Source organism: Mus caroli, unplaced genomic scaffold (genome assembly GCF_978045245.1).
Source record: "Mus caroli unplaced genomic scaffold, Mus_caroli_1 scaffold_8, whole genome shotgun sequence".
Taxonomy (NCBI): domain Eukaryota; kingdom Metazoa; phylum Chordata; class Mammalia; order Rodentia; family Muridae; genus Mus; species Mus caroli.
The window spans coordinates 87,558,711-87,586,026 of record NW_028227263.1 but is presented as its reverse complement, the minus strand read 5'-3'; the positions used below and the strand labels follow the sequence as shown (position 1 = coordinate 87,586,026).

General features: G+C 35.0%; 1 protein-coding gene across 4 annotated transcripts in view; it reads right to left on the bottom strand.

Annotated features, from left to right (window-relative positions):
- The window catches only part of LOC110299478 (uncharacterized), a 78,358-nt gene that overhangs the window by 39,227 nt on the left and 11,815 nt on the right, over positions 1-27,316 (bottom strand). For all 4 annotated transcript variants that reach the window (XR_015047940.1, XR_015047939.1, XR_015047938.1 and 1 more), the window contains one exon: positions 26,683-26,824. The gene's annotated coding sequence lies outside the window, so the exon portion shown is untranslated. The remainder of the gene's footprint in view (positions 1-26,682; positions 26,825-27,316) is intronic.

The following is a 27,316-nucleotide window of genomic DNA, read 5'->3' as shown; positions in this document are numbered from 1 at the left end:
GTCAATTAAAGAACGTTCTAAATATTTCTAAAAATGTGGTTATTATAAAAATAAACATTGTTACAAAAAGTATACTTCATCACAATCTAAAGAATTCTAAAGAAATTATCCTAGTTTCAGTTCATACCTACATTATTGCCTAAATCTTTATAGAGTTTCCTACAGTTAATTACAAAATAAAAGTAATTGGCATCATAGTTTTCAAAGACTTACTGGGACAAATCTGCTGTTAAAACACTGACACTAAAAAAATTCAGTTGAATTATAAAATGAAATTGTAAATAGCAAAGAAATATTGGCTAATGCTCATAATCAATTTTGCTGTATGGGATTAAACAATATTATATTTTATGTGCTCAGTCTTCTGCTTATGCTGTTATTTGCATGTGTTACCAGCACAAAGGCATTTAAAGAGAAAAGGTCATACAGTAAAAGTAACTTAAATAGTAGGAAATATTGAATATTTATAAACAGATTTGATAAGCACCTTCTGCAATAGAGTTAAAACATATAACTTTTTAAAAACATACTTGAGGAACAAACTGAAGTTTTATTGGAGATTTTCAACTCAACCAGGAGGAAAATATCTAGAATTATTTTGTTCACACAAATCTGTAGTATTGGACACCACAGTTTTATTAATATGGTATTTAAAGGATTGAAAATTGTTCCACGAATATAACTCTACTGACAATATTTTTCAGTTTTAAAAAAAAGTTATAAGCTCAAATTCATAGAATTATCAGCGTTGCTATGGCCAAACAAATACAGTGAAATAACTATTTGTGTTCCTAGCTACTTATTAATCTGATGCAGGAGAATCATTTGAGCCTATGGCTTCAAAGACAGCTGACATGAGAGAGAGTGTCTTGAATATATACTGACTTCCAGTAAATTAAATGCTATTGTTTGTGGTAATACAAAATCATTCTATGAGATTATGATTATCAATTGTGATTCTAGACTGCTAATTGTTCTAAGTCAAGCATTAGAGTTGATTCAATCATTTTATCTGCAATAGCAAGATGTCTAAATATATCCTTCCCCAGTCGTACACTAAATGGCTTTGAAAAGTTTAACCTTCACAGATTTATTTTTTCTATCTGAAAGAGACACTTCAGAACAAATGCTATCTAATCTTGATAAAGTGTACCTTATTGAATATTATTAACTTGTCTATAAAAAAGATTTCTATGGTTTAATAATCAACTAATATTTTGATGAAAGAATCATGAGCAATCTTAAATAATTAACAGATATTTACAACTTATAAATTTTAAGAAGTATGTTGTCTTTGGAAAGAGAGAGTTTCAGGGACCAACAACCTAAGAAAATTGCTGTATTAAAGGTAAATAATATATGTAAAAACATACAACTTGAAAGAACTATAAATTTGAGGCTATCATCTTGAATATGTCTAATTTTCACCGAAATTATGAGTATAACTCATTTTGTTTTTGTGTGAACTCTTTGATGTGAAGATCACTAGTTTGAAAAGTAAGTTATATTACTTGACAAACTCAGACAGTTATTTTATTATAAAATAAATGTCTATCAGTTACTACATACAACCCAGACCAAAAGTTATTTCTTCATGAACATGTGTCTTCCTTTGGTACAATATCTAGTATCAACTCATTTTATCTGATTGATTTCTGCTCTAAAAAGGTCTTTGGATAACTCTAAAGGTAAAAAAAAATAGTCATAGGATTAAGAACTGAAACTGTATTCATTTAAAGGCAATTCAATATTGTTTTATTCTTTCCTTATGTCACTTTAGTTCATAATTTACTAAAATCCCAGAAAGAAGGGTTAATTCATGATACTGTCTGCAGTGTACAAAGCCACAGATGGGTTAAGAAATGTTCCCCTAATTTAAAAAAAAATAGGAAATTGTTCAAAATACTACAAATGTAAATGTAACAATGAAATGTTGAAGACAGATGTGATATTTGGTTTAATGGATATATTTCTGGATCCTCCTTGAAATGCAGGTAACAAACCCCTATCACAATATTTTATATCCTCTGATTTGTTGCCTAAAGGTGTGTGATCTCCAGAATCATTACTGCTATTGATTATTCTCTGTCTATGAAATGGTACATGTGAGGACAAAAGGTGTCATCACACACACACACACACACACACACACACACACACACACACACACACACACACACAACTCAACACACACATGCACAGAAAGACAGACAGACAGTAAGAGTGGGAGAGGGAGAGAGATCACTATCTTGATCCATGAAATAGGCAATGGTCTTGAAATTCATGTCCAAAATTTTGTTGTTTCACCAAAAATCTTCTGGAAAGACAAGTAACTCTGATAGAACCCTAAACTAGAGTTTTTCTTCTACTCTCTTAGAATCTCTTTACTGTCATTTTTGTGTCTCTTTATAAACATATATTGAATAAATTTGAAACTACATAGGATGTTCTAGTGCATTTTTCACAACATATCTTTTAATGTTGACAATGTCTGACATAGATCATCCTCTTTTGTCACAGAGACCAACATAAATAACCTAGAAAATTATAATTTAAACAAGTTTGAAACTGGAATAATACGTGTTAATTGTTAGTTACTTGTCTTGTCTCTATCAACCTTGAAATTTTAGTGGTGACATCTAATTGTATGTATGTAATAAAATTATATGGTAGAGTGATATTGAAAGCCATATGTAGAAGATGAAAAGAATTTCATCTCAGAAAATAGTACTAACGTCATTAGTTTTAATCCAGTATTTTCTTCCCTAAATATAAAAAAAATCAGATTGTATATTTTTAGTACTTTTTGTTATGTCATATTGTCACTGACTAGAATGTAGAAACAATTTATAACCATATAAGTACTAATGCATCTAAGGAAGGGATTAAAATGGAGACAAAAAATTAGCAATACAAAAATAAGCTTGTAATTTCCATTGTAATGAAGACAATTCAAATATATGTAATAATGCATGCCAATCTCCAAATGTCTATCTCATTCTTGAGCCCTCAGTTAATTGGGTCTGTACTCTGTCTTGATATACATAAATGCATGTAGGTAGGAATAATACTGTATGAAAATATTATACACATATGGCATATGGCAATACCTCAATATATAATGATAATGACAATATTATCATACAGAAGTAAGATTCTGTATACAGAACATAAACAAAATGAATCTATCTTTAAACATATGTCATTTTTTGAAGTATACTTCTGATTGGTCTGAAGTAGACATTGTGTCTTGAGAAGTTAAGTATCATAGTTGTATCTATGGATTTTCTCTAGTTGAAATTCACAAAGGTCATAAGTAAAGGAGACTGACAAAAGCAGCTTTCTGAAAATCTTCTTGTCACCTTAACTTAGTCAAACAAACTGTTGATCCATTAATTCAATAAATAGATTTAATTGTACCATCCCTTTTTGGTTTTTCTTGTTTGTTTGTTTTTCAAGATTTATTTATTTATTTATTATATGTAAGTACACTGTAGCTGTCTTCAGACACACCAGAAGAGGGAGTTAGATCTTGTTACGGATGGTTGTGAGCCACCATGTGGTTGCTGGGATTTGAACTCAGGACCTTCGGAAGAGCAGTCGGGTGAGCCATCTCACCAGCCCCCCCTTATTTTCAATAGCCAATGTAGTGATGTCAATGCCCTTATATTCTATATATGATTTTACTTGTATTTCTGATAATCAAACTTTCCTTTTTCTATTATTTACATATTTGCTCACAATAAACTTCTACATTGAGAGAAATAATACTATACATAGTTTCCATATATTTGTATATTTTTGCTTAGATGTTTATATTTTTCAAATTCATTCATTTAATAAAACATTTGTGAAACTACGAAATTTATTAAATATACTCTAGACTTCTGATTTCTTATGGAGAACACTCTATGGGTAAAGAGAAAGAATGTTTTATATGTTCTAGGTAAAAAGCAATTTTTGTTTTCTGCTTTCATAGTTATTTTAGAAAATAGGATTTTATTTTATAATTTGTATCGAGTTTGTTAGCTTACTGAAATATATTGTTGAGACAAATAGACTTTCATTACCATTCCTAAATAAACTTGTTTCAAAGTATTTGTGCAATGTATTGATATGCACCACTATTGTTGACTATAAAAGTCCCTGAAAACTATTTCTTGCAGAAGAGGTCATTCTGGATACTGAATATAGGCTCTGTGCCAATAGCCACTCGTGTTTGGCTCCAAACAAATAATTTTCTTGTTTCTCTTAAAACATAGAAAATTTACATTAAATATTCATGGCATTGAAACTCTGTTCAAAATGAGCATGTACCATGATTGTCAGATTGCTTAGGAAGTACTGATACTAAGGTACAAAAGAGAAAATGTAATTTCAGTAGGGCAGTATCAACTCCAACAGCAATGTTGGCTCTTATTGCCTAAGCCTAAATCAAAGGAAAACAGAGTTTTTAACCTTACTTAACTTTATCAGTGATGAATATGATTTTATACTCCACTGAGGGAAGTTAGGTCCTTCCTGGAAGAATGCAGATATGGAATATTCCAGGGAATATTCCCTGTGGTTTTCTATAAATGTAGTACTTAATAGTTTATCAAGAACGCAAATGCAGCCAGAACAGATTTAACTATGTAACATATAATTTTTGTTATTTCCCCTGGTCACTGTCTTCTACCAGGCACACTGTTGACTGATATGCCAAAATCAGAATGGTTCATGACATTAAAATTGACTGTGGTTAGAGAAACAGAGGGCTATGACAGTATGCTTCAACACTCAAGTATTTTCTTCATTAATATGGATGAATGTTTCTATTTGTGATACAAGGATAGCACTCTATTTCTCTATCAGAGAGAGAGAAAGAGCTTTTTCAGTTGACAAATGTCAACAATAGGGACACCCATTTAATTTTACACATTTGTAAACATGCCAACAACAAACAAAATCTGCCATTAGTGAGAGAGTTTAGGGGTAGGTTATGTTTAAATGAGGAGTCCTATACAACTCAGGGGTAAAAAAGAAATAATTCATATCCTAAAATTATTTAATTCCTCATTCATTTAGTCCTATAATATGATTATTTTTCCATGATGTCATGGGTTGTCTTTGGTGTTGGAAATTAGCAAAAAAATTAAATAGTAGCATCATAGAGGCAAAATATCATTTGGGCATATCACCCAGAGTCATAGGATATTTATGGAAATAGTTTTTATTTTAACATTTTATGTGAAGTGAATTTGTACATTTTATAAGTTCCTAAGCTCATCATGTTTGTAGCTTCCTTTACCTGTCTCTTGGGAAACATTCTGATTCTCATGGATGAATAATGATGGAGCACCACTGGTAATATACCAGATAAACACTGAATTTCATCCAAGTCATTGAATGAATGAACAGTATAAACTGGGTCCATTTTTTCATTTTTAACATTTATGGATAGAAGGTGGAGTACAACTTTTGAAATATTAATAAATTTAGGAACTTCAAATAAACAGTATGCCAATTCACCAATATAAAATACACAAAGTAAGAATTAAGTGAAACTAATGACTATAGAACTAATTGATGAAAACAGAAATAAAAAGTGCTAGCTGACCCTTTATGCACTGTCTTCACTGAGCCTTCAACCAGAATTACTATAGTTACAAGTCTCCTTTTTCCCTGTAAGGTATTTTATGTTGCTTTTCTTTCATTATTCTAAGTGATCAATACAGTTTATGGAGTAAAACAAAAAGAACTACTAAGAAAAAGAGTAAGAGATTAAGGAATACATTATTTTAAGAATTTTCATTGAACAATTTTTGGGAAAAATACTACCAGTGGAAAAAAGATATAAATAATGTGAAAGTAATATCAAGAACAAAATAATGACAAATTAATTTCGATATGCAATTGCTGTCCATATGTTATCTGTTGATGTACAACAGATTATAATAATGAAATATATGCAATAATTGAATTTGTATAGTTTAAAATATTTGTATAAAGTTTGCAACTTATTATAACTATACCAGTGTGCTACATAAATTTAAAATTTCACATTATACAAGAGAAAAAACATGTTATATGAATGATAGCAAATATATATTCCTTACTCATACTATTTATTCAGCACACAAGCAGTATTAAAATGCTTCCTTAATTATAATGACTACCCTTATTATTGCTCTTTCCATGAACTGATGAGTATAATATTCCATTTCCCAGAAACTTAATTAGCATAAAGTCATCATCTAAAATAGCAATTTAAAGGCAGGCATGTTAGTGCATACCTTTCTCCCCAGCACTCAAGAGGCAGGGGTTATCATATTTCAGTGAATTCAGTGCCAGTCTGGTCAAAAAAGTAAGTTTCACTTCACCAATGACTGTTACACAGAAAATTCCTGTCTTGAATCCTATATATATGGGAGAACAAAATAATCACAGGAGGCAAAGGCAGGTCAAGACCTGCGAGGTAGAGAGAAGAAGGAGGAAAAAAATGGGACAGAATCAGTTATTGGAAGGGATAAAAGAAGTAAAGAGGGTCAGAAAATCACATAGAAATATGTAGCAGTGGGGAATGGGGAACTGGGGATAGGTAATAAAAAGTCCCAGATGCCAGAGTAGTGAAAAGCTCTCACAATCTAACAGGGAAGACTTAGTAGAAATACAAAACAAAGAGGAGTTAGAACCTGTTTGGGACAGATCCTGTAGATAGACATGGCCCCCAGTTAAGTGATGGGGACACACTCCAATCTCAAAATTTTTGATTCAGAAATTTTCCTGTTGAAAGAAAGACATGGACAAACAATGGATCAGAGACAGTAGTAAAGGCCATCCAGAGACTGTTCTACCTAGAGATGTATTCCATCTGCAGACACCAAACCCAAAACAATTGATAATGCCAAGAAGCACTTGCCAACAACTGTCTGATATGACTGTTCCCTAAGAATTTCTACTGACACCTTAGCAATACAGATACAGATACTAACAACCAACCATTGGACTCAGCCCAGGGACCCCAATGAAAGAGCTAGGGGAAGGACTGAATGAGTTGAAGGGGATTGCAACCATATAGGAAGACTAATATCAAGTAATCAAAACACCTAGAGTTCCCAGAGACTAAACCACCAGCCAAAGAGTATAAATGTAGGAATCCAACACTTCAGATACATATGTAGCAGAGGATGGACTTATTTGACATCAGTGGAAGGGAAGGCCTTTGGTTCTGTGGAGGCTTAATGCCTCAGTGTAGGGGATTGCTAGAGTGGTGAGGTGGGAGTGGGTTAGTAAGTGGAGGAATACTCTCATAGAGGCAAAGTAGAGGGGGGAGATGAGAGATGAAAAGAGGGTTTGGTGGATTGGTAACCGGGAAGGGGAATATTATTTGAAATGAAAAATGAATAAAATTATTTTTTAAAAAGAAGAGAATAAATTAAGTACCTATATATGAGCATCATTTTTCATTCTCATTTTCATTAAGTACTTTATGTCAAATTCATATAATTATGGTACATGTCAGGATAAATGGCATCAGTTGTTAAAGACAAAGTTACATGGGTACACTGGTGTGTAATTCTAATCCCAGCACTCAGATACAGGCACACAAAAATCTCAGTTAAAATCTAGCACAGACCAGGTTTAGACACTGTTTTAGTAAAACAAGGCCCAGGGTTACTCAACTTAGTAGCAAAATGGGTGTGAGCCATTTACAAAGCACTATAATAAATCCTTGGTACAGAACAATAAACAAATCATTTTACACTTATCTTTGGTATTCACTAATAAATACAAAATATCATTGATTATTTTATTATATGAATAATGGATTTCTATATTATTTTCTTCTTTACATGAATAAGCCTCTATTGAATTGATACATTTTTAAAAGAGAGGATGACTCTTCAAAAGACATATTGGTAAAAAAAAAAAAGCCCAATGTCAAGAGTAAGAGACCTCTTGTGGATACACTGACCACTGAGGTCCTGGAAATGAAGTGTTCTGGACTAATATGGTTGGCAAAAATGATCACATTTGAGTATATACAATGAAAAATAAAAGAACTTAATTGACAAATAAAATACAAAAAGCACATTTAAAGGAGAAAATTTAAAAACAAGAAATATCATATCCAAACCTTGGTTTATGGTAATTGAGATAAGGAGAAATTATATAAAGGAAAAATATTCTCAGGAGAAGATCTCACACTTCAAACCTCCAATTCATGAAGAGGCCCTTTGCCCATCCTGTGATTTGTGAAAAGAACGTGTCTATGAAATATTTTGCTTGTAAAATGAAGGAAGGATTTTTAAACAAAGACATCGATGAATCAAAGTTTATACAAAAGTAATTCAGTAGGAGGGAGATTTTATTCCATACAGAGAATAATAAGTGGCAATATTACCAAGTTATTTCTAGATTTACAGTCCAGGATACAAGAGTAAATGGGGAGTGAAATTTACTCAAAGATAAGAGAAACTGCTGAGGTCAGGATTTGGCAGGAGAGCTCCTGCAAGGAGTTCCATAGAAGCCATTCATGATGTGAATCCCGGATTGTGTTGTAGACCCCAAGAGGTAAAACCACTACTGGATATTTACTAAGGAAAGCTGTATATGGGAAGTAGAAAAAAAGCTAAGAGAGAAGTTTTTGTCATTCAGAAAAGCTTAAAGGATTTGAAGACCTGAAGTGCAAGCCAAGCAGTCTGTACACACAAAGTTACAGAGACTGCCTTGCTGGGATTTAGGTTTGGTTTGATTCACTGTTTCTTCACTCTCCTTTCTTTTTATTCTCTCATTAGAATGATAATATATATACTTCACCATTGTCTATTATAATCATGAAATATGATGTTTAGTTGTGTTTTTTACAGGGGATTACAATTAAGAGATTGAATAAAATGTAAGAAAAATTACCCTTTAAATAACATTGCTGATTGAACTTTCAAACAGTATGGAGACTGTGAAGCATTATGAAGACTGAAAAATGATTAAATGCTCTTTTCTCTAGGATATTGCTAAGCCAATGGGTACAAGGTATAGAACATGATAGTTTGAATGACAATAAAATACAAAATCTCATATATTTGTATGCTTTGTTTATACTTAGTACAATTGTGTAGGAAAGGATTAAAACATGTGGCATTGTTGACAGTATTATATTGAGGATGGACTTTAGAATTTCAATAGTTCACACCAAACTCACTCTTACAATTTTGCTATTTCTTCTTATCTTCAATTTGAAATCAGGATGTAAGTTCTATCTATTAGTATATTGGCATGCCTATTTGTCTGCTGATGTATTTCATGCCATGATAGCCATCATCTCCAGCCCTAGAACTATAAATTACCATCCAAATAAAAGTTTTCTTTCATAAATTATCTTCATCATTGTGTCTCATCAGAACAGTAGAAAACTACCTAAGACAGAGGGTTCAAGAAAAATGAGGACAGAAAACAGAGCGGTTAATGATAGGTAGTGGATCTGGGACAAGTTAAGGAAGGGAGTTAATACGGCAAAACACATAAATCCTCTCCAAAACTAGTGACTATTAGGATGAACAAAAATGCTCAATGTAAGTATGCTTTTAAAGACATTTACTTATATACGAATGTATCCACTTTGAATATTTGTAAATTATAACTATAGTGTAGATGAATGTGAGCTAAAAGTTGAGAATTGCTGAATGTCATGTCATCATGAAAAACTCTTTCAGATGAAAACAGAAAAAAAAAAGGAAATAAAAGGAAAGCACATGCTTGCTTCTATGTAGAGTGGAAGGGAAAGTTTAGTGTAGGCAAAATAGAGAGCATATCCACATCAGAGTGTGTCTAGAGTGAGCATGGCCATTAGGCATGTGAGCAGACAAGGGAGGGAAGAAAGAAAGGAGGGAAGGGAAACAGGTGTTGTAGCCATGATGTCAAAGGTACAAAAAAGCAGGATTATGTAGACAACAGCCCCTAGTGGAAGGGCTACTTAGTACCTGGGATGAAAATTTTAGGAAAGGAGGCAAGGTATTCTATCCATTCTCTGTTACAGCTAAGGAATAAGGGATCCTGGGAGAATCTGACTGCTTGGTCCATTTTGATATATTAAATAGGGACCTCAGCAATTAGTTCCCAGTTTGAAACATAATATCCTTATCTTTTAGATGCACACTTTACCATTTTTCTTCTATTAGGTTTAGTGTATCTGGTTTTATGTTAAGGTCCTTGACCAGCATGGACTTGAGTTTTGTAAACTGGTAAATATGGATCATTTCACATTCTGTTACATGCAGACCACCATTTAGACCAGAACCATTTGTTGAAGATGTTTTCTTTTTTCCACTTTATGCTTTTGACTTCTCTGTCAAAGATCAAGTTCCATAGGTGTATGGGATTATTCCTGGGTCTTCAATTCTATTCCATTGATTGACCTGTCTGTCTCTGTCTGTACCATGTGGTTTTCATCACTGTTGTTCTGTACTACAGTTCAAGGTCAGGTATGGTGATTACCCCCAGGAGTTCTTTTACTGTTGAAATTGTTTGGTTTTTCATATGATGTTGAAAAATGCTCTTAAATATGTCTGTGAAGAATTGTGTTAGGATTTTGATGGAAAATGCATTGAATCTGTAGATTTCCTTTGGTAAGATAGCCATTTTTACTAGTTAGTCCTATCAATCAAGGGAGCATGGGAGATCTTTCCATCTTCTAACTTTTATTCAATTTCTTTCTCAGACACTTGATATTCTTTTTATATGGATCTTTGACTTGTGTGGTTAAATTTACACCAAGGTATCTTATATAGTTTGAGGGTATTATAAAAGGTGATGTTTCTCTAATTTCTTTCTCAGCCCATTTACCATTTGTATAAAGGAAGTCTACTGATTTGCTTAAGTTACTTTCATATTCAGCTACTTTTCTGAATTTGTTTATTAGATGAAGGAGTTCTCTAGTAGAATTTCTATGGTTGCTTATATATATTATCATACACCCACAAATAGTGATACCTTGACTTCTTTTCAACTTGTATCCCCTTGATCTCCTTTTGTTGTCTAATTGCTATACCTAGAGTGCTATATTGAATATATAGGGAGAGAGTGGGCAGCCTTGTCTTCCTGATTTTAGAGGGATTGCTTCAATTCATCTCCACTTATTTTTTGTTGGATGTTAGTCTTTTGTATACTGTTTTAACATGTTTATATGTATGCCAATAATTTCTGATCCCTCCTAGACTTTAAACATGAAAGTATGTTGTATTTTGTCAAAGGCCTTTTTTAGTATATGATTGGATCATCATGTGATTTTTATTTGAATTTATTTATATAGTGGAATTCATTCATTGATTTTTGTATATTGAACTACCCCTGTACCTCTAGGATGAAGTGTACTTGATGATAGTATTTGATGGTTTTGAAGTGTTCTTAGATTTGTTTGGTGAGAATTTTATTGAGTATATTTTCATTGATATCCACAAGCAAAATTGGTCTGAAATTCTCTTCTTATGTGATTTAGATATTGGAGTACCTGTGGTTACATAGAATTAATTAGGATGAGGTCCTTACATTTTTGTTGTGTGGAATAGTTTGAGGAGTATTGGTATTAGCTATTTTTTAAGGGATGTTAGAAATCTGTATTAAGACCATCTCGACCTTGGGTGTAGAGTCAGCAGACACCCTCCTAAGGTCCCTAGAGGAATCTCCACATAATCTTAGAACCACCAGTGAGTGGAACACAACTTCTGTTCCATTCCAATTGCATGGGACCTGAGACAGCATTAGGGAAGCAGAAAACCCGGCCTGACCAGGGTCACAAGTCCCTTCCAGTCAGCACAAGCACCAGGTCACCTGGGCAAGTAGTCAGAGGACATCCCCGAGGTGCCTAGAGGACAGCTTCTGAGGCAGAGCCCATTTCCAGCTCGAGACATCTGGGCACCTTCCATGCCAGAGGACAGGTGTGCCCCTGCCCAGGAGGGCTTTGCTGGAGCACCTGGGGAAGCCATATTGGTTCCCAGATCCCTCTGAGACTAGTCTGCATCTGCTCAGGTGAGAGTATGGAGTACAGAAGCTAACAGCTTCTGGGACAGGCCCTGTTTCAGGCCTTCATCTTCTGCCAGGAGGCAAGTCCAAATGTCAGATATATGTGCACCTTCCCTACAAGAGAAGAACTTACCTGCAGAGAATGCTCAGACCACTGAAACTCAGGAGAGAGCTAGTCTCCCAGGTCTGCTGATAGAGGCTAACAGAATCATGTGAAGAACAAGATCTAACCAGTGACAACTATAACAACTAACTCCAGAGATTACCCGATGGTGAAAGGCAAATGTAAGAATCTTACTAACAGAAACCAAGACCACTCACCATCATCAGAATACAGCACTCCCACCTCACACAGTCCTGGGCACCCCAACACACCTGAAAACCTAGACCCAGATTTAAAAGCATATCTCATGATGATGGTAGAGGACATCAAGAAAGACTTTAATAACTCACTTAAAGAAATACAGGAGAACACTGCTAACGAGTTACAAGTCCTTAAAGAAAAAAACAGGAAAACACAACCAAACAGGTAGAAGTCCTTAAAGAAAAACAGGAAAGCACATCCAAACAGGTGATGGAAATGAACAAAACCATACTAGACTTAAACAGGGAAGTGGACACAATAAAGAAAACGCAAAGTGAGGCAACGCTAGAAATAGAAACCCTAGGAAAGAAATCTGGAACCATAGATGCCAGGATTAGCAACAGAATAAAAGAGATGGAAGAATCTCAGGTGCAGAAGATTCCATAAAGAACATTGGCACAACAATCAAAGAAAATGCAAAATGCAAAAAGATCCTAACTCAAAACATCCAGGAAATCCAGGTCACAAGGAGAAAACCAAACCTACCGATAATAGGAGAAGATGAGGATGAAGATTTTCAACTTAAAGGGGCAGCAAATATCCTCAACAAAATTATAGAAGAAAACTTCTCAAACCTAAAGAAAGAGAAGCCCATGAACATACAAGAAGCCTACAGAACTCCAAATAGACTGGGCCAGAGAAGAAATTCCTCCTGACACATAATAATCAGAACAAAAAATACACTAAATAAAGATATAATATTAAAAGTAGTAAGGGAAAAAGGTCAAGTAACATATAAAGGCAGGCCTATCAGAATTACACCAGACTTTCCACCAGAGACTATGAAAGCCAGAAGAGCCTGGACAGATGTTATACAGACACTAAGAGAACACAAATGCCAACCCAGGAGAATATACCCAGCCAAACATTCAATTACCATAGATGGAGAAACCAAAGTATTCCATGACAAAACCAAATTCACACATTATCTTTCCATGAATCCAGTCCTTCAAAGGATAATAATAGAAAAAAGACAATACAAGGATGGAAACCACGCCCTAGAAAAACCAAGAAAGTAACCCGTTAACAAACCTAAAAGAAGACAGGCACAAGGACAGAATGCCAACTCTAACAACAAAAATAAAAGTAAGCAACAATTACTTTTACTTAATATCTCTTAGTATCAATGGACTCAATTCCCCCCTCCCCCCAAAACAACATAGACTAACAGACTGGCTACGAAAACAGGACCCAACATTTTGCTGCTTACAGAAAACCCATCTCAGGGCAAAAGACAGACACTACCTCAGAATGAAAGGCTGGAAAACAATTTTACAAGCAAATGGTCTGAAGAAACAAGCTGTAGTATCCATTCCAATATAGAATAAAATTGATTTCCAACCCAAAGTTATCAAAAAAGTCAAGGAGGGACACTTCATACTCATCAAAGTTAAAATCTGCCAAGAAGAACTCTCAATTCTAAATATCTATCTCCAAATTCAAGGTCAGCCACATTCATTAAAGAAACTTTAGTAAAGCTCAAATCATACATTGCACCTCACACAATAATAGTGGGAGACTTCAACACACCACTTTCACAATGGACAGATCATGGAAACAGAAACTAAACAGTGACACAGTGAAACTAACAGAAGTTATGAAACAAATGGACTTAACAGATATCTACAGAACATTTTATCCTAAAACAAAAGGATATACTTTCTTCACATCACCTTATGGTACCTTCTCCAAAACTACCCACATAATTGGTCACAAAACAGACCCCAACAGATACAAATATAGTGAAATTGTCCCATGCATCCTTTAAGATCACCATGGCGTAAGGTTGATCTTCAAAGACAATATAAATAATACAAAGCCAACATTCACATGGAAACTGGACAACACTCTCCTCAATGATACCTTGGTCAAGGAAGGAATAAAGAAAGAAATTAAAGACTTTTTAGATTTTAATGAAAATGAAGCCAAAACATACCCAAACTCATGTGACACAATTAAAGCATTTCTAAGAGGAAAACTGATAGCTCTGAGTGGCTCCAAAAAGAAACTAGATAGAGCACACACTAACAGCTTGAGAACACACCTAAACACTCTAGAACAAAACGAAGCAATTTCACCCAAGAGGAGTAGATGGCAGGAAATAATCAAACTCAGGGGCAAACTCAATCAAGTGGAAACAATAAGAACTATTCAAAGAATCAAACAAACAAGGAGCTGGATCTTTGAGAAAATCAACAAGATAGATAAACCCTTAGTCAGACTCACTAGAGGGCACAGGGCAGCATCCTAATTAACAAAATCAGAAATGAAAAGGGAGACATAACAACAGATCCTAAAGAAATCCAAAACACCATCAGATCCTTCTAAAAAAGGCTGTACTCAACAAAACTGGAAAACCTAGATGAAATGGATAAATTTCTAGACAGATGCCAGGTACCAAAGTTAAATCAGGATCAGGTTAATGATCTAAACTGTCCTATATCCCCTAAAGAAATAAAAGCAGTCATTAATAATCTCCAAATCAAAAAAAAGCCCAGGACCAGATGGGTTTAGTGCAGAGTTCTATCCGACATTCAAAGATCTAATTCAAGTTCTGCAGAAACAATTCCACAAAATAGAAGCAGAAGGTACTCTACCCAATTCGTTCTATTAAGCCACAATTACTCCAATACCAAAACCACAGAAAGACCCAACAAAGACTGACTACTTCAAACCAATTTCTCTTATAAATACCGATGCAAAATTCAATAAAGTTCTCGCTAACCAAATCCAAGAACACATCAAAACAATCATTGATACTGACCAAGTAGGTTTCATTTCAGGGATGCAGGGATGGTTAATATATGGAAATCCATCACCATAATCCAGTATATAAACAAACTCAAAGACAAAAACCACATGATCATCGTGTTAGATGCCGAGAAAACATTTGACAAAATCAACCACCCATTCATGATAAAAGTCTTGTTAAAATCAGGAATTTAAGGCCCATACCAAAACATGATAAAAGCAATATACAGCAAACCAGTAGCCAACATAAAAGTAAATGTTAAGAAGCTGGAAGCATTCCCACTAAAATCAGGGACTAGACAAGTCTGCCAACTTTCTCCCTACCTATTCCACATTGTACTTGAAGTCCTAGCCAGAGAAATTCGACAACAAAAGGAGATCAAGGGGATACAAGTTGGAGAGGAAGAAGTCAAAATATCACTTTTTGCATATGATATAATAGTATATATGTGTCCCTAAAATTTCCACCAGAGAACTCCTAAACCTCATAAACAGCTTCAATGAAGTAGCAGGATATAAAATTAACTCAAACAAGTCAATGGCCCTTCTCTACACAAAGGATAAACAGGCTGAGAAAGAAATTAGGGAAACAACACCCTTCTCAATAGTCACAAATAATATAAAATACCTTGGCATGACTCTAACTAAGGAAGTGAAAGATCTGCATGATAAGAACTTCAAGTTTCTGAAAAAAGAAATTAAAGAAGATCTCAAAAGATGGAAAGATCTCCCATGCTCCTGGATTGGCAGGATCAATATAGTAAAAATGGCTATCTTGCCAAAAGCAATCTACATATTCAATTCAATTCCCATCAAAATTCCAACTAAATTCCTCAACGAATTAGAAAGGGCAATCTTCAAATTCATCTGGAATAACAAAAAACCTAGGATAGCAAAAAATCTTCTCAAGAATAAAAGAATCTCTGCTGGAATCACAACGCCTGACCTAAAGCTGTAATACAGAGCAATTGCGATTAAAAACTGCTTGATACTGGTATAGAGACAGACAAGTAGACAAATGGAATAGAACTGAAGACCCAGAAATGAACCCACACACCTATGGTCTCTTGATCTTTGACAAGGGAGCAAAAACCATCCTGTGGAAAAAGGACAGCATTTTCAACAAATGGTGCTGTCACAACTGGCGGTTAACATGTAGAAGAATGCGAATTGATCCATTGTTATCTCCTTGTACTAAGGTCAAATCTAAGTGGATGAAGTAACTCCACATAAAATCAGAGACACTGAAACTTATTGAGGAGACTGTGGGAAAAAGCCTCAAAGATGTGGGCACAGGGGAAAAATTCCTAAATAGAACAGCAATGGCTTGTCCTGTAAGATCGAGAATTGACAAATGGGACCTCATAAAATTGCAAAGCTTGTCAGGCAAAAGACACTGTCAATAAAACAAAGAAGCCACCAACATATTGGGAAAGGATCTTTACCTATCCTAAATCAGATAGGGGACTAATATCCAATATATATAAAGAACTCAAGAAGGTAGACTACAGAAAATCAAATAACCCCATTAAAAATGGGGCTCAGAGCTCAACAAAGAATTCTCACCTGAGGAATACCGAATGACTGAGAAGCACCTGAAAAAATGTTCAGTGTTCTTAATCATCAGAGAAATGCAGGGAAAAACAACCCTGAGATTCCACCTCACACCAGTCAGAATAGCTAAGATCAAAAATTCATGTGACAGCAGATGCTGGCAAGGATGTGGAGAAAGAGGAACACTCCTCCATTTTTGGTGGGATTGCAAGCTTGTACAACCACTCTGAAAATCACTATGGCTGTTCCTCAGAAAATTGCACATAGTACTACTGGAGGATCCAGCAATACCTCTCTTGGGCAGCCAGAAGATGTTCTAACCGGTAAGACGAACACATGCTCCACTATGTTCATAGCAGCCTTATGTTTATTAGCCAGAAGCTGGAAAGAACCCAGATGCCCCTCAACATAGGAATGGATACAGAAAATGTGGTACATTTATACAATGGAGTACTACTCATCTATCAAAAAGAATGAATTTATGAAATTCCTAGGCAAATGGATGGACCTCGAGGGCATCATCCTGAGTGAGGTAACCCAATCACAAAGGAACTCACACAATATATACTCACTGATAAGTAGATATTAGCCCAGAAACTTAGAATACCCAAGATATGAGATCCAATTTGTGAAACACATGAGACTCAAGAAGAAGGAAGACCAAAGTTTGGACACTTTGCCCCTTCTTAGAATTGGGAACAAAACACCCAAGGAAGGAGTTATAGAGACAATGTTTGGAGATGGGATGAAAGGATGGACCATCTAGAGACTGCCATATCCGGGGATCCATCCCATAATCAGCCTCCACACACTGACACCATTGCATACACTTGCAAGATTTTGTTGAAAGGACCCTGATATAGCTGTCTCTTATGAGACTATGCAGGGGCCCAGGAAACACAGAAGAGGATGCTCATAATCGGTTATTGGATGGATCATAGGGCCCCTAATGGAGGAGCTAGAGAAAGTACCCAAGGAGCTAAAGGTATCTGCAACCCTATGGTGGAACAACAATATGAACTAACCAGTACACCCTGGAGCTTGTGTCTCTAGCTGCATATGTATCAGAAGATGGCTTAGTTGGCCATCAGTGGAAGGAGAGGCCCATTGGTCATTCAAACTTTATATGCCTCCATTCAGGGGAATGCCAGGGCCAAGAAGTGGAAGTGGGTTTGTAATGGAGTGGGGGGGTATAGGGGACTTTTGGGATAGCACTGGAAATGTAAATGAAGAAAATACCTAATTAAAACAAAAGACCATCTCACCCAGGCCTTTATTTTATTTGGAGGTTTTAATGATTGCTTCTATTTTCTTAGGGTTTATGGAACTTTTTATAGTTTACCTGATCTGGATTTACCTGGGGCTCCATGTATCTGACTAGAATAACATCCATTACATTATGATTTTGTTGATTATATATATTTTTTAATTCAGTCTCTAAGACCAACAATTGAGAAATGGGACATTATGAAACTGAAAGCTTATTAGGCAAACAAAACTGTCAATAGAAGAAAATGGCCACCTACAGATTTAGAAAAGATCTTCACTAATTCTGAATCTGACACAGGGCTAATATCCAAAATATACAAAGAACTCAAGAAGATAGACCTCAAAAAAAAAAAACCAATTTAAAAGTTGGTACAGAATTAAACACAGAACTTTCAACAGAATATCATATTTCCAAGAAGCACTAAAAGAAATGTGAACATCCTTAGTTATCAGGGAAATGTAAATCACAATGAACCTGAGATTCCACAATATAACAATCAGAATGGCTAATATAAAACAACTCACTTGATAGCACATTCTAGCAAGGATGTGGAGAAACAGCAACACTACTCCATTGCTGGTTCAATTGCAAACTTGAACAACCACTCTGAAAATCATCCTGGCACTTCTTCAGAAAATTGAAAATAGTTCAACCGGAAGATCAAACTATACCACTCCTGGCCATATATTCAATGATGTCCCATATACCACAAGAACAGGCATTCCACATAGCACCCTTATTTGTAACAACTAGAAGATGGAAATACCCAAGATGTCCATCAACAAAAGAATGGATGCAAAATATGTGGTCATTTTTACAATGGAATAATATACAGCTATTAAAAGTGAAAACACCATCAACATTTCAAGCAAATGAACACAATTACAAAATATCATCCTGAATGTGGTAACCTAGACCCAAAAGGAGAGGCATATACTCAGGGAGAAGTGAATATTAGCCAAAAAATTCAGAATACCCATGAAAAAACTCACAGACTGTATGAAGTTTAACATGAAAGAAGGCACAAGTGTGGATTCTTGAATCCACTTAAACGGGGAAAAGCAATCAAAGGGGTCAGAGAAAGCCAGGGACTATGATTAGAGAGAAGAGTGGGAGGTGAAAAGGGGTACAATATTAAATATGGGGGGAGACAGCATAGAAGTCCAGGGGGCCAGGAGAATAAATATGCAGCAGCAGTGGGTGGAGGGAAACTCTAGAAAGTCTCAGAGAGACTTGGGATATAAAAAGTTCCCAGGACTTAATGAGGATGACCTTTGTCAAAATGCTCAACATTTGGCAGATGGACCCTGAAATAACCATTTCCAGTAGATAGAAATGACCTCACGTAAAGGAATGGTGTCACTCATCCATCTTCAAATTTCATTGACTCAGAATTGTTGTTGTCTAAAGGAAATGTTGAGACAAGAACTGTGCAGAATCTAAAGCAAAGGCCACCCAGTGATGGGCCCAACATGGTGTCCATATCATGAATTGCACCAAACTCTGACAATATTATTGATGTCATGTTATGCTTGCATACAGGAGCCTAGCATGGCTGTCCACTGAGAGGATCTGCCAGCAGATGACTTAGACACATGCAGATATTTACAGGCAAAAATTGGATTGAGGTTCGGGACCCCTATGGAAGAGTTAGGGATACTATTGAAGGAACTGAAATGATAGCAACTCCATAGGAAGAATAACAGTGTCAACTAACTTGGACCCCTCAGAGCTCCCAGAGACTAAGTCACTAATCAAAGAGCATACATGAGCTGGTCTGTAGCACCCACTACATATGTAGCAGAGGACTGTCTTGCTTGGTCTCAGTGGTAAAGTTTGTCCTTACTCCTGTAGAAACTTGATACCCCAAGGAAGGGGGATATTGGCGGGGATACGTTGTGGGAGAGTGGGTGGATGAGTGAGTGAAGTAGGATCCTCTCTGAAGCAAAATATAATATCTAAACTGATTGAAATGAAATATAGGACCTCAGAAAAATTGAAAAGTTTCTGTAAGACAGAGTACACTAAATAGGACAAAACAGCCGCCCATAGATTTTGAAAAGAGTTTTACCAACTCTGCATCTAATAGAAGACTAAAATCCAATATATACAAAGAACTCAAGAAGTTAGATGCAAGAAAACCAAATACTCTATTAAAAATGGGGTACAACGCTAAACAAATAATTTTCAAGAGAGGAATATCAAATGGCTGAGAAGCACTTAATGAATTTTTTAACATCCTTAGTCATTAGGGAAATTCAAATCAAAAGGACCCAGAGATTCTACCGGAGAGAAATCTGAATGAATAAGTTAAAAAATGCAGGCAACAGCAGATGCTGGCTAGGCTTTAGAGAAAGAGGAACACTTCTCCATTGCTGGTGGGACTGCAAGCTGGTAAAACAACTTTGGAAATCATCTAGCTATTCCTCAAAAAGAATTGGAAATAATTCTTCCTGAAGACCCAGATATACCAGTTCTGTGTATCTACCCAAAACATGCTCCAACATATAACAGGACATATGCTTCACTATGTTTGTTTCAGACTTATTTATAATATCCAGAACCTGGAAACAACCCAGTTGTCTCCCAACCAAATAATGGATACAGATATTGTAGTACAATTCCACAATGGATTATTTCTCAGCTCTTAAAAGCAATGACTTCATTAAGTTCACAGGCAAATGGAGGGAAATAGAAATTATTGTCTTGAGTGAGGGAACCCAGACACAAAAGAGAACACATGGTATACATTCACTAATAAGTAGATTTTAGCCCCCAAAGCTAAGAAATCCAATGATACAACCCACGATCCATATGGAGCTTCAGAAGAAGGAATACCAAAATACAGATACTTCAATCCTACATAGAATGAGGAACAAAACAATCAGAGAATGTAGAGAAAAGGAGGGATCTGGAAGGAAAAGAGGAGGGAGAAGTAAAATGGAGCATTATCAGTTATTGGAAGGGACAGGAGAGAAGTACAAAGTGTCAGGATACTGCATAGAAACAGGCAGCAGTGGGGAATGGGGAAACAGGTTTAGCCTCTAGAAAGTCTGATACTCCAGAGAAGCAAAAGGCTCCCAGGACCCAATGGTGATGACTTTATTCAAATTACCCAAGAAAGGGGAGATACAATCTGTAGAGACCACCTACAGTAGATAGGCATGCCCCCTAGTCGAGGGATGGTGCTACCCACATATCTCAAAAGTTTTAACCCAGAAAATTTTCTGTCCTATGGAATGATATGCCCAGAAATGGAACAGAAACTGAAGAAAAGGCCATCCAAAGACCCCTCCACCTAGGAATCTATCCAATTTAAAGACACCAAACCCCTACACTATTGCTAGTGACACAAAATGCTTGGTGACAGGAATCTAATACAGCTGTTCTCTGAGCTCTCAGGGACTAAAACACCAAGTAAAGTGTATACATAGAGGGAGGAATGGGAGGGAAGTACCTTGGTCCAGCTTAGGGGGATTCTAGAGCAGTGAGGCAGGACTGGGTAAGTGGGTCAAGGAGCACCTTCATTGAGGCAAAATAGAGGGGAGAGACAGAAGATGGTATGGGGATTTTGTGGATGGGTAATTTGGAAGGTGGATGTCATTTGAAATGTAAATAATAAAAATGATTGATAAAAAAGGAAAAATACTCCTAATGGATATATACCTTGGAGAATTGAGGCTGTATGAGAGAATGGGAGAGACAGCAACAATGAGAATGATGTAGTACCACTAGTTATCTATGGAGAAGAAAGAATAATATGGCCAAAGAGCCTAGAGTTAGGAATTATAATTATTTGAAGTCACTTTGCAAACTATGAATTTTTTTAATACACAAAGTCACTTAAAATATATTTTAAAATAGCCACCAAGATGCCTCGATAGGTAAATGTACTTAAGACCAAGCCTCATGTCTTTCAATCAATCCCTAGAACCTAGATAATAGAAGATCTAAATAAAGGTTGCCCTCTGATTTTTCATGTGCACTATGGCAAATGTGTGCACCTGCTCCAGAATTAATAAAGAAATTGATAATAAATGAAAATATTGCAAAATTTCTGTGGAAGAAATTGCTAAGATAAACTTCACTCTTTTAATAATGTTTTGTTTGTGCATGTTTGAGTTCCTAGGCATATGTGTGTTTGGTGGTGCCTTCTATCAGGGAATATGGCTGTGATGAAGCCAGAACAATAGCTGTAGGTGTTATTGTTAAGAATAATCTGTCTTAGGTTGTTTAATATTTTTGTTTGTTGGTGCTTTTAACTCAGGGTCTCTCATTTTTCTGGTGGTCAGTTATTAAGATGGACTGGTTTACAGTGAACCAGACCCCTCAAGCTGTGTCTGATTACTAGCAAAGGCAGTATAAACATATATACTAATGTAACACCACATTCAACTTTTCAATCATGGGTTCTATGATTTCAAATTAAGTCATACATACCTAAATCACTTAACCAAACACTTATTTAAAATGGTTTTTAAAATATCATTAAGAATGCCTGAAAAACCTCACTCTGGGTGCCCAAGGCTCGGGGCCCCATCCCTAGCAGCACAGTACAGAACTAAAACTGATTGCAGGATCCAGCTACTAAGGAATGTGAGACAGGAGGATCCATGAGTGCACGAGTTCAGGTCTCGTCTCGTCTGGGCAGTACAACAAGACCCAACTTCCTTTTTCCTTTATGTTTTTATTTTTTAAAGAATGAAAACAACTGAATTCAACCTAAAATTCCTCTAAATTAATTAATTAATTAATTAAAAAAAGAATGCCTGAAAAACACAGAAGTGGTAGCTCACAGTCAGCTATTGGATGGAAGCCAGGGCCATCATTGGAGGAGCTAGAGAAAGTACCCAAGAAGCTAAAGGGATCTGCAACCCTATAGGTAGAACAACAATATGAACTAACCAGTACCCCCAGAGCTCATGTCTCTAGCTGCATATGTAGCAGAAGATGGCCTTGTCGGCTATAATTGGTAAGAGAGACCCCTTTGTCTTGCAAACTTTATATGCCCCAGTATAGGGAACACTAGGGCCAAGAAGTGGGAGTGGGTGGGTAGGGGAGCAGGGCAGGGGGAGGGTATAGGGAACTTTTGGGGTAGCATTTGAAATGTATATAAAGAAAATATGTAATAAATAAATTTTAAAAAGAACACACAGCAGATTAATAATGTAACAACATAGGCTGTTGGCCTGATATACAGATAATCACTTTCCTTATTTCTCGTGTGCCATGTTTATTATTTCAGAAAGTATGTATGGCAACATAATTTTTATCAAAAACAAATGAAAATTAATGGATTAAAAAAATGAAACAATTATTATGAAACATGCATAGGGAAAATATATAAATGGATTTGGAACATTTTTAAAACCTGGAAAAAATCTAAAATCTTGATTGTGAATGAAAGAAGAAAATGGGTTATTCTAAAAATCCACATGTGCAACTTACTCATTTGAAAATGGAGAGTACAAATAGTGTGATAGAAAATCTGAGTGCATTGTAATCTTCTGTGAGCAAAGAATAAACATTATATATCTGATATGAAACTAACTATATGTAGTAATGTGAACAAACTCAGAGATTTTTTTTAGAGCATATCATGTTATTTGTTGATTTATTAACTCCAAAATCATGACCAATATCATCGTTAGTTTTCCTCTTGGAAAGTTCTGTAGACAGTATGGTTTATGTATCTAACACAGAGCAAAACTACAATCCTGAAGTGGGGATTAATGGAAAATCACAGCAATGTTGATAGGAACAAGAGAATGTTGAATCAGAAGCAACAGAGAACTAATTCACTAATGCACTAATTCACTAATGGGGTGAATTTTCCAAGCAAGGGTTCCAGGAAATAACTGGCCTTATTTCAGTTGTGGGACACAGGTTTTATATTCTGAATGCCAAAGGGAAACTACGAGAATGTCAAAGTTTTAGATTAGGGATTAAAATAATTCTACCAGTTATGACAATAGGCCATACCACCCTGAACGTGCTCGATCTCGTCTGAGCCAGAGATTTTATTATCCATTAAAGACCAGATTTCACTGATGTGATTAATTAACCCTGGTCACTACCCATTGATCACTGCACAGATGAAAATTCACTACATTACTTAAACATAATAAGAAATTCTAACACAAATGAATGAGAGAAATAGATAAGAAAGTGAATGGAAAAGTGATTTCATTTAATCATAAGAACTCAAAAAAGTCCAAATCAAATTTAAATGATTAGAGCTCTGCAGTTAATACAGAGAATTAAATGAAGAGAGTATGCTCAAGCATGGAATAAAATGGATAACTAATGATTGAAAATAAAATATTTATGGCAATAAATAATTATTAAAAATATAGTACAAGTATTTGTGTAAAAAGTAGCAATTACATCCTCCAGCTTGCTTAAATTTAAATTCCTAAAAAATATGAAAAATGGAAGTACAACCTTCCTAACATAATATATCAAATATCTCAAAGTTAAAGTTACAATATTACATTTATAATTACATCCAGTCATATGAAAAAAAATAACTTACCTTTTGAGAATAAGACCTGATAACATCAATAGTAGAGTCTTGCTCAGCAAGACTGAGTGATTTATTTAAGTGATAAAATCTATTTGCATATATAGATAAATATTGTTCTGTCACTAATATCTTATTGAGGTCATGACTCACTTAGCAATTTAATTATCAGGAAGCACATTAGGAACACATCCTACCCCAATCCATCTTAAAGTATGGCATGCTTAATTGGGCCCATTCATTGTTTTTGTCTATGCTTCATACCCTAGTAGTCCAGGTAGAAAGGCCATTATTTTGCCTTTAAACCACTACTAAGCCCTATTATGGTGTTGTTTTCCCTTGCTGCAATAAGTTTAGTAAACTCAACTTTGCTTGATCATTGCTCTTTCAAGGTGGTCTTTTTGGAAATATAGAAAAGTAGCAATGTGCTACTCATATCCACAAAGCATTGTGGGAAATCCCATTTAAATCAAGGGAGGATAATAATTCCACAATTGCTTAAGTGCTCTGAGATTACCAGTTTGTGGAGTTTTATCAACATAACCAAAATTGTTATCAATTAGATTGGGAGAAAAATCAGTATTTGCAAAATTTTTACATTCTATAAATAATAAAAAGAAGTAACAGGGCCACTTAACTCATGCCCCTAAAACAAAATCTAAAAAAACTTTAAAACCAAATAAAAAAGCAAAAAAGAGAGAAAAGCCCAACATCACAGTGAAAATATCAACAATAATTAATTATTTAATAAAAGAGACATACATTGTCCTTATTTATGAAGACGGTATCATTTAAAACAAGTTTTTCCCAGATTAATTTATTAAGATTGATGAAATTGCAGTCTATACTGTAACTTCTTCCAACAAGAAGACACATGAGACAGAAGGGAGAAGAGACACACATATCCACACAACAAAAATGGAGCCATTCATGGATGAGAATACAGCACATATGCAAGATGGCATTACAGATAAATGGGCAATTATTTGCAAATAATTATAAGTAATGGCAAATAACTTCGCAACTGTAAGATTTCAAAATAAAATTATTTTCATGACATAAGAATTTGACTTTAAAAAACAGAAAATAATTAGAATTAACATAGGTGAAAAGCTTTATGGGTTCAGAATATTTTTTTAAATGACATGAAACTCAGAAGCCATAAAAGCAAACATGATTATATTTGGACATGTAAGAATAATACGCATTCTGATAACAAAACAAAGTTTAAAAGTGTGACAAACATGTAATGTTTGACAATCCAAAATATTATCTTTCCCAAATAGTATAAGATCATTAAAGAGACTAAATCTACACATACTCCCAAGTTTTGACATAAATAGGAAATTAAAATAATACAGATGGCTATTAAACATGAAAATGATCAAACTCAAAAATAAAATAAATACAATTCAGAGCAATAATTTGGTCTAACACACTGGAAAGGATCTCAATCATTTGTAAAATCTACCATAATTGTATTTTGAAAAATTGGGCTATCTAATTCATTGACTCTAACAAGAAAGCTCTTCAAGCACATTCTTAAAAGAATCATGACAATTATAAAAAATTTAAGTGTAAATATACTTAATTTCAATAATTTGTGTTCTAGGTAAATTTACTTTAATAGAGGAGATAAATGCATAAATGTTAATATATATGGAAGTCTATTGCGCAGAAAATTGGCACCTATATAAATGCTAATGTATAAGCAATATTTAAAATATTTAATTCTATTGCATCTACAAAACAGACATATTGTCATTCAATAAATGACATAGCAGCAAAAGCTCATCAAAAAGACTCAAACAAAAGTAGCAATTTGCACAATAATATGGCATTACTACTAGAAGTCCCCCCACCAGACAGTATGTGTATCTGCTTGTACATTTATTACTTAAAAGCGTGTATTCACTTCTCTTAACAGAGAGAAACTATGGGGGTAGTCTTCAAAAAAGAGGCAGCACAAATTTTATGTATTAATTTTATAAGTATGCATTCAGGTTTGTTTAATTATGCATTTTATTTTTAATATGTTATATTTTAAATTGTCAATATATATTTATAGGAGCACTAATTACTTCCACCATTTTGAGCATCTTGTACAATATTATTTTATCTATTAAACTTCTGAGATTGAGTCAAGTGGCAGCAAGGGAAACAGTCACCATGCCCAAATTATAGTTTCAGCGATGATATCCCAAAATGAGCATTTCTCACTTAAGCATTTCTTATCTGCAGGTGGTGTCTGCTGCTACACAGGAAAGAGGCATCAGCATGTATAGTGAAGATTGTTTTGGTGAAGCTGCTGGTAGAAGAAATGGCACCATCTATAACTCCACCTCATCACTGTAGGTATCATCTGCCAGGAGACAAGAAAAATGGCAGAGTTTACGAACACATGTCCTAAAGAGGAAGAGGGTTGGAAAATATTATACTGTACATTTACATGGAATAGAACATATCTGGTTACACTACATAAGGAAAGTCACTTTGAAGCATGGATTCATAGAGTGGCCAGAAAAAAAAAGACTTTATAACTTCCTATCATAAATGTAGTGGTGTCATTTTTACTTCTTTCTTTTTTTCCTTTCTTTTTTATCCTCCTCCTCCTCTTCTTTCTTTTCCTTTTTCTCCTGCTTTTTCTGCCTCTTCCACTTTTGTTTCTGCTGCTTCTACTTCTTTCTTTTTTACTCTTCTTCTTTCTCTTTCACTTCTTTCTCCTCCTCCTCTTCTTCTTTTCATTGTTCTTTCTTTGTTTTCACATACATTCTTTGCTAGCTTAAAATAACAACCACATCCAGGGACTATAGATTCTATGCTTTCTTCATTCATTCTTTATTTTATAGTTTAA